The sequence below is a fragment of the Bubalus bubalis genome, chromosome 3, assembly GCF_019923935.1.
Source record: "Bubalus bubalis isolate 160015118507 breed Murrah chromosome 3, NDDB_SH_1, whole genome shotgun sequence".
Classification (NCBI taxonomy): Eukaryota; Metazoa; Chordata; class Mammalia; order Artiodactyla; family Bovidae; genus Bubalus; species Bubalus bubalis.
Genome location: NC_059159.1, coordinates 56764726 through 56777409, shown reverse-complemented (window position 1 = coordinate 56777409; position 12684 = coordinate 56764726). Strand labels below are relative to the sequence as shown.

The 12684-nt window shown below is 42.2% G+C and overlaps 1 protein-coding gene across 1 annotated transcript in view; it reads left to right on the top strand.

Moving 5' to 3' along the window:
• The window catches only part of LOC102412899 (phosphatidylcholine transfer protein), a 276982-nt gene that overhangs the window by 112137 nt on the left and 152161 nt on the right, over positions 1-12684 (top strand). The window lies entirely within an intron of this gene.

Genomic DNA, 12684 nt, shown 5'->3' with positions numbered 1-12684 from the left:
CATAACTAGTAGCAAACTTCATGTGACTGGCAGAAGCCTTCTGCCAAAATGTGGGCCTGACAGTGTGTATCCACTTCACTAAAATCACGTATACACTGCCCTCAGCCCCTACCTCTTCAGAGCAGTTCCTCAAAGCGATCTGAGAAACTTTCTTCAGGGCTCTAGTCCCTATTTTGCCCCCAAATGAGCTTAACTCACAATTCTCATGCTGTGCATTTTTTTTTTAGTCAACACCTTCAGACTAAAAATTTTGAGTAAAATGCCCTCATTTTTGATAGGCAGCTGTACCACCATCTCTGATATCCTACATCATTCAAGGCAGTCATTATACCTAAGTTCTCATGAGGGTTGGACCAAAAACAACTCCAAAGTTTTCTGAATCCCTGAGATTCCCCTTTCAATGGAGGATCATTTCGAAAAGTACACATAAAGGAATATGGCTTTGCGTAAGTCATGATGTGCGGCATTGTGCTCTATCACTAAAAGAAAAGCAAGATTCACCATAAAGGTTTGTGCACACTTGTCAAAGAAGAAAAGCTAGTTTTAGTTTAGTCAGTTTAATTAAAACAGGTGTATCTTTAGCATTTTCAGCATTTTATTCTACCCATGTTTGCTAAAAGTCAAATAAGTTTATGTTGTCTCTATTACAGAATTTGTAGCAAGGAAGATGACAAGCTGGACTTCCCTGGTGGTTCAGTGCTTAAGAATCCACCTGCCAATGCAGGGGACATGGGTTTAATCCCTGGCCCGGGAGGGTTCCACATGCCACGGAGCAACTAAGCCTGTGAGTCACAACTATTGAGCCACAGCTCCTGAGGTCCCCATGCTCTAGGGCTGGGAGCTCTGCAACAAGAGAAGCTACCACAGTTAGAAGCTGTGAGCTGCAGCAAAGAGTAGCTCCCACTCGTCACAAATAGAGAAAGCCCGCAAGTAGCAACCGAGACACAGCACAGCCAAGAAAGATAATAAGCTGACGGTTAGCTGTTTAGTACCTTGTGAAATTTTCATGAGTGATCTAAACGTAAGTGTTAAGAAGAAGGAAATCAAGTAGATGTAAAGCAGGTAAAAGTATATAACTAAAAGTTTCACAACAGTTATATTTCATGCTATGTCTACTTAAAAAAAAAAAAAAATCGGAGAAGGCAATGGCAGCCCACTCCAGTACTCTTGCCTGGAAAATCCCATGGACAGAGGAGCCTGGTGGGCTGCAGTCCATGGGGTTGCTGGGAGTTGGACACGACTGAGTGACTTCACTTTCATTTTTCACTTTCATGCATTGGAGAAGGAAATGGCAACCCACTCCAGTGTTATTGCCTGGAGAATCCCAGGAACAGGGGAGCCTGGTGGGCTGCTGTCCATGGGGTTGCAGAGAGTCAGACATGACTGAAGCAAATAGTTTCCAAATATTTTGGGGACTTTTCAATCTTCATAATTGTGTGTGTGAGCCAATCCCTTGTGATAAAATTGAATTTGGACAGAAATTTGACCAAATGTGAAGAAGATTTCCATTGAAATTTGGGGAGATAAAAGGAATGGCTTGAGTCTAAAGCACAGAGGTGGGTAATAATGAATAATAGTGAATATTTACTGACCACTTTCTAAATGGCAGGTACAGTCTGAGCACGTCACACATTTTAGATCATTTCATCCTAATACATCAATAGGTATAAAGACTCCAAGAAGGCGGGGACCTTTGTCTTGTTCCCCGCTATGCACTCAATATAGAGAAGACACACAGCATTTAAACTATCTGCTGAAGGAGTGAATGAATCAATTATGACACAGCAACCCTAAAGCTCCAGGATCTCAATCTGAGCCTGTGGCAGAAAGATTGATATAAAAATTTACACTTTATCTTGTGTTCCATTTATTTCTTAACAAAAGAGTGAGCTTTTAGAAATGAATTTTTAACAACTATAATTGTTTTGTGCCTTAGTTATTTTTTGCTTATTATTATTAAAAATTAAACAACTTTTTTTCTTTGCTTCTTCATCTGTTCAAACACCTTTGGTGAATGTATGATGACTGTCTAGAAGTTAAAACACTAGAAAGTTATTTTTGGTATAACTAGGGGAGGTGAGAGAGGCAGGAGGCAAAGCAGTTCAAGAAGGAAAGCGCTTTTAATTTACAGCCAGGGTGCTGGAAGTTGACCTGCTTGCCTCAGGGACAGATATAGAGGTTGGTGGGGGTGGGAGGCAGTTCCCATACCCATTGTTTCCTGTCTATTTTACTCAATTCCTCTCTAGTGGTTCATATGTATATGTATGAGTGAGTGCTCAGTCATGTCTGACTCTTTGCAACCACATGGACTGTCACCTGCCAGGCTCCTCTGAGGGTGGCATTTTCCAGGCAAGAATACTGGAGTGGGTGGGCATTTCCTTCTCCAGGGACTCTTCTGGACCAGGAATCAAACCTGCGTCTCCTGCACTGGCAGGCGGGTTCTTTACTAGCTAAGCCACCAAGAAAGCCCCTGCTGCTGTTGCTAGTGGTTCATAAACTGAGAAGAAAACCAACAGAAACCAAGCAGAATAAAAATAATGCTTAGAGCTCAGTAAAGGACATACAACAACTTTTGTTCTGTGTTAAACAGCTTCGGAGGGGCTGGGTCTGTTCCCAAGGGGTCATGGATTCTGCTTACCAATGAATGTGGAGTTTCATTTTCCAAGGACAGTGAATAACACTCTTCATTAGGAGGCTGATTTCAGGCCAGTATTGAATAATTGCTGGATTGCTGAAAGCATGCAAGTAGGAGCTCCCCTTCCACCATGCTGCTTGGCTCTTCTCCCTTCCAGCAATCAGGCTCTTGTAAACAGCATTCCTTTTCTATCACAAGCTGGGAAACGTGATTGTGCAGACAAGGTACTGGGTCTCTGGAGAGGGAGGCCGAGGGAGCCTGTTTCCTCTCTTCTCATTTTAGTTTGTAACTTGCTGGTGGGGTTGAGTAATTGCTGAAGTTCTGTCTTCCCATCTGATTCTGGACACTAATTTATGAAACAGCAAGTGACCCGCTGGATCAAGCAGATGTTTCCTGAGCAAAGAGCACACACAGCATCTTGCGCTAGGGGAGGGTTGGTGGGCATGCATGCCTTCTGACATCACTGGGCAAGGTAACTTATGGGAGAATTCAACGCAGAGAAGCTTAGCCAGGCAAGAGTTCTGCTGGCAGCTCTGTGCTGGGATTAACTGACCCAGATAACTAGGAAGAAGGAATCAGCAATTTAAATGTGCTCTCCAGGAGGAGTTAGACCCTGCACTTCCTGACTACCTCTAGGAGAACCTCCCCTGTGGCTCCCCACACACAGAATCAGGTTCACCATATTGCTTCCCAACCCAGCTCCTTGTTTTCCTGACTTTGCCTGTGGTTGAAGTGGGACAAGTTCAATTGATTACAAAGAAGAATAATGAAATCATCATAATTATGAATAATAAATCAGCTAATCCTCTTTCCCCTTGAAACACAGGGAAGCGCAAATACTAAAATACCCAATTACAAATCATCTCGTTATAGACAACTAGCCTGTCAGATTCAGGGTGTTAAGAATCAATAAAGTAACATAATTTTTTTAATATGAAGTATTTGTAGACATGGAATTGCCAGCTTCACCTTAGAAAGGTCATTAAGAATAAATGATAACAAACAAACAAGTAGAATGGATTTACAATTTGCTATCCCCGTGATCTCATAAAAGGAAGGATTTTTTCCAATCTCTTTAACTCAAATCCCTCCAAGGAATTTTCTTCACACTCATATTCAAAACCGAACTACTAAGACCTGAAAAGTGCCATATGACCTAGGATCTGAGCCCTGCCTACCCTATAAGCTCCACCCCCTCCTCCTCTTCCTTTCCAGCCTTTCTCTATCCATCAAACACATCCTGTTCTTTGCATCTGCTATTCTCCACATCTTCAGAGCTCTTCCCCCAAATCTGTGGACAGCGCCCTCCTGTGGTGGGTGGCGTTCTGACTGGTTGCCAGGGACCTGCCTCCTGGGGTTCATGTCTGTGACATTCTCCCCTGTGTGTGAGCTGGACCTAGTGACTTGCTTCTAAAGCAGTGATTCCCCAACCTTTTTTGGCACCAGGGACTGGTTTTGTGGAAGATGGTTTTTCCATGGGCACCGGGTTGGGGGTTGATTCCCATAAGGAGCACACAACCTAAATCCCTCACATGAACAGTTCCCAGTAGGGTTCCCCCTCCTATGAGAATCTATTGCTGTGCTGATTTGACAGGAGATGGAGCGTAGGCAATAATACCAGTGATGGGGAGTGGCTGTAAATATAGATGATGCTTTCTTCTCTCACCTGCCACTCGTCTCCTGCTATGCAGCCTGGTTTCTAACAGGCCACGGATCACTATCAGTCTGAGGCCCAGGGCTAGAGGACCCCTAAAAAACAGGCCAAAATAAACCCGCTATAAAGGAGAGCAAAGGGGCTTCCCAGGTGGCTTAGATGGTAAAGAATCTGTGCAATTCAGGAGACCCAGGTTCAATCTCTGGGTCGAGAAGATCTCCTGGAGAAAGGAATGGCTACCCACTCCAGTATTCTTGCCTGGAGAACTCCATGGACAGAGGAGTCTGGTGGGCTATGGTCCATTGGGTCGCAAAGAGTCGGACACGACTGAGCAGCTAAGCACATAAAGAAGAGCAACAGTGATGGGATGTCACCCACAGGTTAGGCTGTGAAAGACTGTGATGGATACACAGAAGGTTGCTCACTCACTCTCTCTGGCACTTCCCACTTGCTCTCACAAAGCAAGTTGGCATTTGTGAGTTGCTCTCCTGCGGAGAGGCCTCTGTGACAAAGAGCTGAGGGTGGCTGCTTGACCGGCAGCCAGTCAGGACCTGAGACCTTCTGTCCAACAGGCTGGGAGGAACTGAGTCCTGCCAACAACCTCCTGAGACTGAAGAGAATCCTATCATCATGTCCAGCTTTGGAAGCAGACACTGGGCCAGACCCTGGGGCCAGCTCAGCCACACCCAAGCTCCAGACACACTGAAGCCTTAAGATAAGAAATGCTGTTTAGCCTATAGATTCTGGCTGCACAGTGATAGGCGATTCACTTCACTCAGGTCTTTGCTCAAGTGTCTCCTTGTCTAAAGTAGTCCCTTACCTCCCGAACCAATCAAACTGATCACAGGGTGTTCTCTATCCCTGACTGATCTGCATTCTTCTTCCTGGAAAGCATCACTGCTTGCATATGTTATATATTTACTTATTAGCTAACTTTCCTACTAGAATGAAAATCCAGTGAACACCATGCCTGTCATTTTGCTGGTAAATTAGATGAACATATATTTACATTGATGGTGCTTACATACATTTGATTCTTGTTGCAGAGCTACTATTCACCAGGTCTAATTATGATAGTTTCCCTGGTATCTAGGCCAGCAAATTTCAGCTAGCTAAATATATAGAGATGGATAAATAGATACAGATATTATTATTGTTGTTAAACTGTTCCGTTTTGGTAATGCACTGTTGTATGCCTTTTACTGAGTTTTAAAAAGCATGACAAAAGTTTGTCAATTGAAGTCCCATGTTGATTGATCATAACTATCATAATAACTATTTGATAATCACTTACTTCACCCTGTGCTGCAGTCTAACTTCCTGCTACTTTCCTTTATTATCCCTAGCTTTTTCCTCTCAGAAATAAGAAAGAACATATCAATTCTGTTCCACACACCCAGTTCTATTGTTTTATTAACTCTACTCCTTTGAGCATAAGATCTGTTTATTGAATTTACTGTCTCTTTTTTTATGCTGTAGGCTTTTTTTTTTTTGGCTTAAACATAGGAGGTTTATTTTATTTAACCTTTAATTCTTGTTAGAATATAGTTAATTTACAATGTTGTATTAGTTTAAAGTGTACAGCAAAGTGAATCTGTTATACATATACATATATGCACTGTTTTTTATATTATTTTCCCATAAGAGCCATTGCAGAGTATTGAGTAGAGTTCCCTGTGCTATACAGTAAGTCCTTATTAGTAATCTATTTCATATATAGTAGTGTGTGTGTGTCAATCCCAGTCTTCCAATTTATCCCTCCCCTCAGATTTAGAACATAAATTTGTGGTTACATTGTATATTTCCATAGGATATTTGCTGTTCACCTTTGCAGTCGAGATTCCAGCTTGGCATTCTGCTTCCTTAGAGGAGGTATGGGAGCTACCGCTGAGGCTCACTGTCCCCCTGTTTCCTCTGGGAGGGGGCGGGCTCATGGTGCCATTAGCTAGACTTCCAGACCATCTCCTGCATCACCCAGCCAGGAACTGCTCTGCGTGTCTGCTTGAAGCTCCCAAGGTCACTTATCTCATCTCAAGGCTGGTTACTTTACCCCTGGTGTATGTGTGTAAGTGGTCAAAGGTGGTTAATTAACCTGGCTACTCTCACGAGAGACACAAGAGATAGACAGCCTCTGAACAGGGATCATCTGTGTTGTGTTCCACCTTTACTAGATTCTTCCACAAGAGTCCTGACCTCTGGCTTCCTTTGAAAGTTCTTATCCATGTTCTGTCTCTTTCTGGACCATGAAGAATAACAATTCTTATGTTTAAATCCTTTGTTTTAATTTTCATGTATGTAGTTATGTGAACATGGAAATATAAAATATGACATTTCTATTTTATATACACATATGCATATACAGCCAGCTTAGCTGCCATCTTGAAAATTATCTCTACCTCCTTTTCCATCAGCCATTCAAATATTTGTAGATTTTTGTCACATCATCCCATATTTGCTCCTTTGTCTAAAAATATCGATTTCCTTTAATGATCAATATCAATTAATTGATTAATCATATCAATTAATGATTAATATCAATTTCCTAATAATTTTATTATTTTTTTTAACCAAAACCCCCTCCTCTATTCCAGTAGACGTATTAGAGTTCATTCAATAGCACTATAGTAAAGCAATGTTCAAAATTCTACAAGCCAGGCTTCAGCAACATGTGAACCGTGAACTTCCTGATGTTCAAGCTGGTTTTAGAAAAGGCAGAGGAACCAGAGATCAAATTGCCAACATCAGCTGGATCATAGAAAAAGCAAGAGAGTTCCAGAAAAACATCTATTTCTGCTTTATTGACTATGCCAAAGCCTTTGACTGTGTGGATCACAATAAACTGTGGAAAATTCTTCAAGAGATGGGAATACCAGACTACCTGATCTGCCTCTTGGGAAATCTGTATGCAGGTCAGGAAGCAACAGTTAGAACTGGACATGGAACAACAGACTGGTTCCAAATAGGAAAAGGAGTTCGTCAAGGCTGTATATTGTCACCCTGTTTATTTAACTTATATGCAGAGTACATCATGAGAAATGCTGGACTGGAAGAAACACAAGCTGGAATCAAGATTGCTGGGAGAAATATCAATAACCTCAGATATGCAGATGACACCACCTTTATGGCAGAAAGTGAAGAGGAACTAAAAAGCCTCTTGATGAAAGTGAAAATGGAGAGTGAAAAAGTTGGCTTAAAGCTCAACATTCAGAAAACGAAGATCATGGCATCCAGTCCCATCACTTCATGGGAAAGAGATGGGGAAACAGTGTCAGACTTTATTTTTCTGGGCTCCAAAATCACTACAGATGGTGACTGTAGCCATGAAATTAAAAGACACTTACGCTTTGGAAGGAAAGTTATGACCAACCTAGATAGCATATTCAAAAGCAGAGACATTACTTTGCCAACAAAGGTCCATCTAGTCAAGACTATGGTTTTTCCTGTGGTCATGTACGGATGTGAGAGTTGGACTATTAAGACAGCTGAGTGCTAAAGAATTGATGCTTTTGAACTGTGGTGTTGGAGAAGGCTCTTGAGAGTCCCTTGGACTGCAAGGAGATCCAACCAGCCCATCCTAAAGAAGATCAGTCCTGGGTGTTCATTGGAAGGACTGATGCTAAAGCTGAAACTCAAATACTTTGGCCACTTCATGCAAAGAGTTGACTCATTGAAAATGACCCTGATGCTGGAAGGGATTGGGGGCAGGAGGAGAAGGGGACGACAGAGGACGAGATGGATGGATGGCATCACTGACTGGATTCACATGAGTTTGAGTAAACTTTGGGAGTTGGTGATGGACAGGGAGGCCTGGTGTGTTGTGATTCATGTGGTCACAAAGAGTCAGACATGACTCTTTGGAATGTGAAGTCAAGTGGTCCTTAGGAAGCATCACTATAAACAAAGCTAGTGGAGGTGATGGGATTCCAGTTGAGCTATTTCTAATCCTAGAAAATGATGCTGTAAAAGTGCTGCACTCAATATGCCAGCAAATTTGGAAGACTCAGCAGTCGCCACAGGACTGGAAAAGGTCAGTTTTCGCTCTAATCCCAAAGAAAGGCAATGCCAAGGAATGTTCAAAGTATCACACAGTTGCACTCATTTCACATGCTAGCAAAGTAATGCCCCAAATTCTCCCAGCCAGGCTTCAGTAGTACATGAACCATGAACTTCAAGATGTACAAGCTGGATTTAGAAAAGACAGAGGAAACAGAGATCAAATTGCCAAGATTCACTGGATCATAGTTAAAGCAAGAGAGTTCCAGGAAAACATCTACTTCTGCTTTACTGATTATGCCAAATCCTTTGACTGTGTGGATCACAACAAACTGTGGAAAATTCTTAAAAAGATGGGAATACCAGAATGTCTGACCTGTCTCCTGAAAAATCTGTGTGCAGGTCAAGAAACATTAGTTAGGATTGGACATGGAACAACAGACTGGGTCATGTTGGGAAAGGAGTACAACAAGGTTATATATTGTCACCTTGCTTATTTAACTTATATGCAGAGTACATCATGCAAAATGCTGGGCTGGATGAAGCACAAGCTGGAATCAAGATTGCCAGGAGAAATATCAATAACCTCAGATATACAGATGACACCACCCTTATGACAGAAAGCGATGAAGAACTAAAGAGCCTCTTGATGAACGTGAAAGAGGAGAGTGAAAATGTTGGTAAAACTCAACATTCAAAAAACTATGATCATGGCATTCGATCCCATCACTTCATGGAAAATAGATTGGGAAACAATGGAAACAGTGAGAGACTTATTTGATGCAGGGCTCCAAAATCACTGCAAATGGTGACTTTATCTGTGAAATTAAAAAACGCATGCTCCTTGGGGAAAAAAGCTATGACCAATCTAGACAGCATATTAAAAAGCAGAAACTTTACTTTGCCAACAAAGATCTGTTTAGTCAAAACTATGGTTTTTCCAGTAATCATGTACATATATGAGAGTTGGACTATAAAAAAGCTAAGCACCAAAGAATTGATGCTTTTGAACTGTGGTGTTGGAGAAGACTCTTGAGAGCCCCTTGGGCTGCAAGGAGATCAAAGCAGTCAATTCTAGAGAAATCAGTCCTGACTATTCATTGGAAGGACTGATTCTGAACCTGATACTCCAATACTTTGGCCACCTCATGCAAAGGACTGACTCATTTTAAAAGACCCTGACGCTGGGAAAGATTGAAGGCAGGAGATGAAGGGGATGACAGAGGATAAGATATTTGTATGGCATCACTGACTCCATAAAATGAAATGAAGTAAAAGTCACTCACTTATGTCTGATTCTTTATGACCCCATGGACTATACAGTCCATGGAATTCTCCTAGCCAGAATAGTATAGTGGATATCCTTTTACTTCTCCAGGGGATCTTCCCATCCCAGGGATCAAACCCAGGTCTCCTACATTGCAGGTGGATTCTTTACCAGCTAAGCCACTAGGGAAGCACTGACTCAATGGACATGAGCTTGAGCAAGACACAGGAGTTGGTGACGGACAGGGAAGCCTGGCATTCTGTAGTCCATGGGCTCACAAAGAGACAGACACTACTGAGCGACTGAACTGAACTGATCCCTGCTTGAGGACAGCTTTCTCCTTCTTAAGACCCTTCTGACTAATCCTGTCATCTTAAAATTTATATTATGTAAATGGGTCTGGTAAGATCTTTGTATTGCTAGTTCTAATCCTGTTATCTTAAAATGTAAATTGTGGAAGTCTGGCAAGACCTTTTCAAACTTGAGACATTCTTTTGATTTATTGTGATAACCAATTGAAAAAGTAAATAGCTCCCTTGCGAAGAGTAGTGAGTGGGGCATTCTCTGTCCGCCGTCTGATGTCTATGTCAGAGGCTTTCTTTGTTTCTTTTTAAACTTTGATAAAGCTCTGCTACACATAACTCTTGAGTGATCAAGCCTGATCCCTTGTCCTTAAGCTAAATCTTTGGAGATCATGATCACAATCTCCATCATTCACCATAATCCATCAGTATGGCTTTGGACATCCTGTCTTCTATGTTCAGGGTTGTGTCCCTGTTTTGCTGGATTATTAGCTTGTGGTGTCTTGCACTGGAACTTGCTGACTTTTGGGTGGAGCTTGGTCTCATTATAAGTATGGAGGCTTTTGGGTGGGCTCTTATCTATTAGTGTTCCATGGGATCAGGAGTTCTATGATGGTCCAAACTTCTGGAGTTGAGCCTCCTGCCTCTGGGTTTTGGTCCCCCTCTTACAGTAACATCAAGACTTCTCTGTCCACACAGCACAGAAGATAAAACCCCTAGGTTAATGGTGAAACAACTCTCTGCACCCAGGAACACCCAAAGACATTCACAGAGTTATACAGAAAAGAGAAAAGGGAGGAAGGAAATAGAGGTAACCGGGAGGAGAGAAGGGAGAGTCAAAAGGGAAGACAGCAATCAAAGCAGTAATCAAATTCCTAAGTGAAAACGGATACTAAAAATTAGACTCCTAAAAGTACAAAATTAATAACAAATATAAAAAATTAAAAATAAAAACCTGTAGTAGAGATTAGACTCTCAAAACCACAATAAAAAAGCAAAACAAAATCAAAACACAAAAATAAAATATATATATATATATTGTGGGGTCAGTTCAGTGCCAGATAATTCCTTTTTCTGGCTTGTACTTGTTATCAAAATCTACAATTGCCCCTCAAGTGCACAGTTTCAGCTTAACTGTAGGATTTTAATATGTTGCATCTGCCACTTCCAGAGTGGTTCCCCATTCTTTTCTTTGCTTAGGTTGGCCTCCTCTGCTTGCAAGCCTTTTCAGTGTCGAATCTCCACCCTGACATGGGCAGGGTAAAAGTGGCCACTTATTCAGGCTCACTTGCTCAGTGGTGCTGTGGAGAAGAAGGGACACTGTAAACAAACACCAATGGCATGTGTGGGGGGTGCTTGCACTGGATCGACACATAGGGGTTGCCACAGCCCTAGGCTCTACATTGTCACGATACTTACTTAACTTTTATACTGAGAACATCATGCAAAATGCTGGGCTGGATGATGCACAAGCTGGAATCAAGACTGCCAGGAGAAATATCAGTAACCTCAGATATGCAGATCCACCCTAATGGCAGGAAGATGTGAGAGTTGGACCACGACGAAGGCTGAGTGCTGAAGAATTGATGCTTTTGAACTGCAGTTTTGGAGAAGACTCTTGAGAGTCTCTTGGACTGCAAGGATATCAACCCAGTCAATCCTAAATGAAATCAAACCTGAATATTCTTTGGAAGAATTAATGCTGAAGCTCCAATACTTTGGCCACCTGATGCTAGGAGCCAACTCATTGGAAAAGACCCTGATGCTGGGAAGGATTGAAGGCAGGAGAAGGGGATGAGAAAGGATGTGATGGTTGGATGGCATCACCAACTCAATGGGCATGAGTTTGAGCAAGTTCTGGGAGATGGTGAAGGACTAGGAAGCCTGGTGTGTTGCAGGCCACGGGGTCACAAGATTCAGACATGACAGAGAAACTGAACAACAACAAATGGCAGAAAGCAAAGAGGAACTAAAGAGCCTGTTAATGAAAGTGAAAGAGGAGAATGAAAAAGTTGGCTTGGAACTTAATATTAAGAAAACTAAGATCATGGCATCTGGTCCCATCACTTCCTGGCAAATAGATGGAGAAACAAGGGAAATTGTTTGACAGAATTTATTTTCCTGGGCTCCAAAATCACTGCAGACGGTGACTTCAGCCATGAAATTAAAAGACACTTGCTCCTTGGAAGAAAAGCTATAACAAATCTAGAGAGCATATTAAAAAGCAGAGACATCACATTGCTGACAAAGGTCCGTATAGTCAAAGCTATGGTTTTTCCAGTAGTCATGTATGGATGTGAGAGTTGGATCTTAATGAAGGCTGAGTGATGAAAAACTGATGCTTTTGAACTGTTTGTTAAAGAAGACTCTTTAGAGAAGTCTCTACTCTCTCACAGAAGTCTAACTGTGTTAGAGAAGACTCTTGATAGTTCCTTAGACAGCAAGGAGGTGCAACCAGTCCATCCTAAAGGAGATCAGTCCTGAATATTCATTGGAAGAACTGATGCTGACTCTGAATCTTCAATACTTTAGCCACCTGATGCAGAGAGCTGACTCATTTGCAAAGACTCAGATGCTAGGAAAGAGTGAGGGCAGGAGGAGAAGGGGACGACAGAGGATGAGATGATTGGATGGCATCACCCACTCAATAGATGTGTGTTTGAGCAAGCTTTGGGAGATGGTGAAGGACAGGGAAGCCTGGCGAGCTGCAGTCCATGGGGTCGCAAAGAGTCAGACATGCCTGAGTGGCTGAACAACAACAGCAGCAAGGGGCCACGCACTTCTCAGTTCCAAGCTGTTCAGGTTCCTGTTGTCTCCATGAGAGTACAGCCCC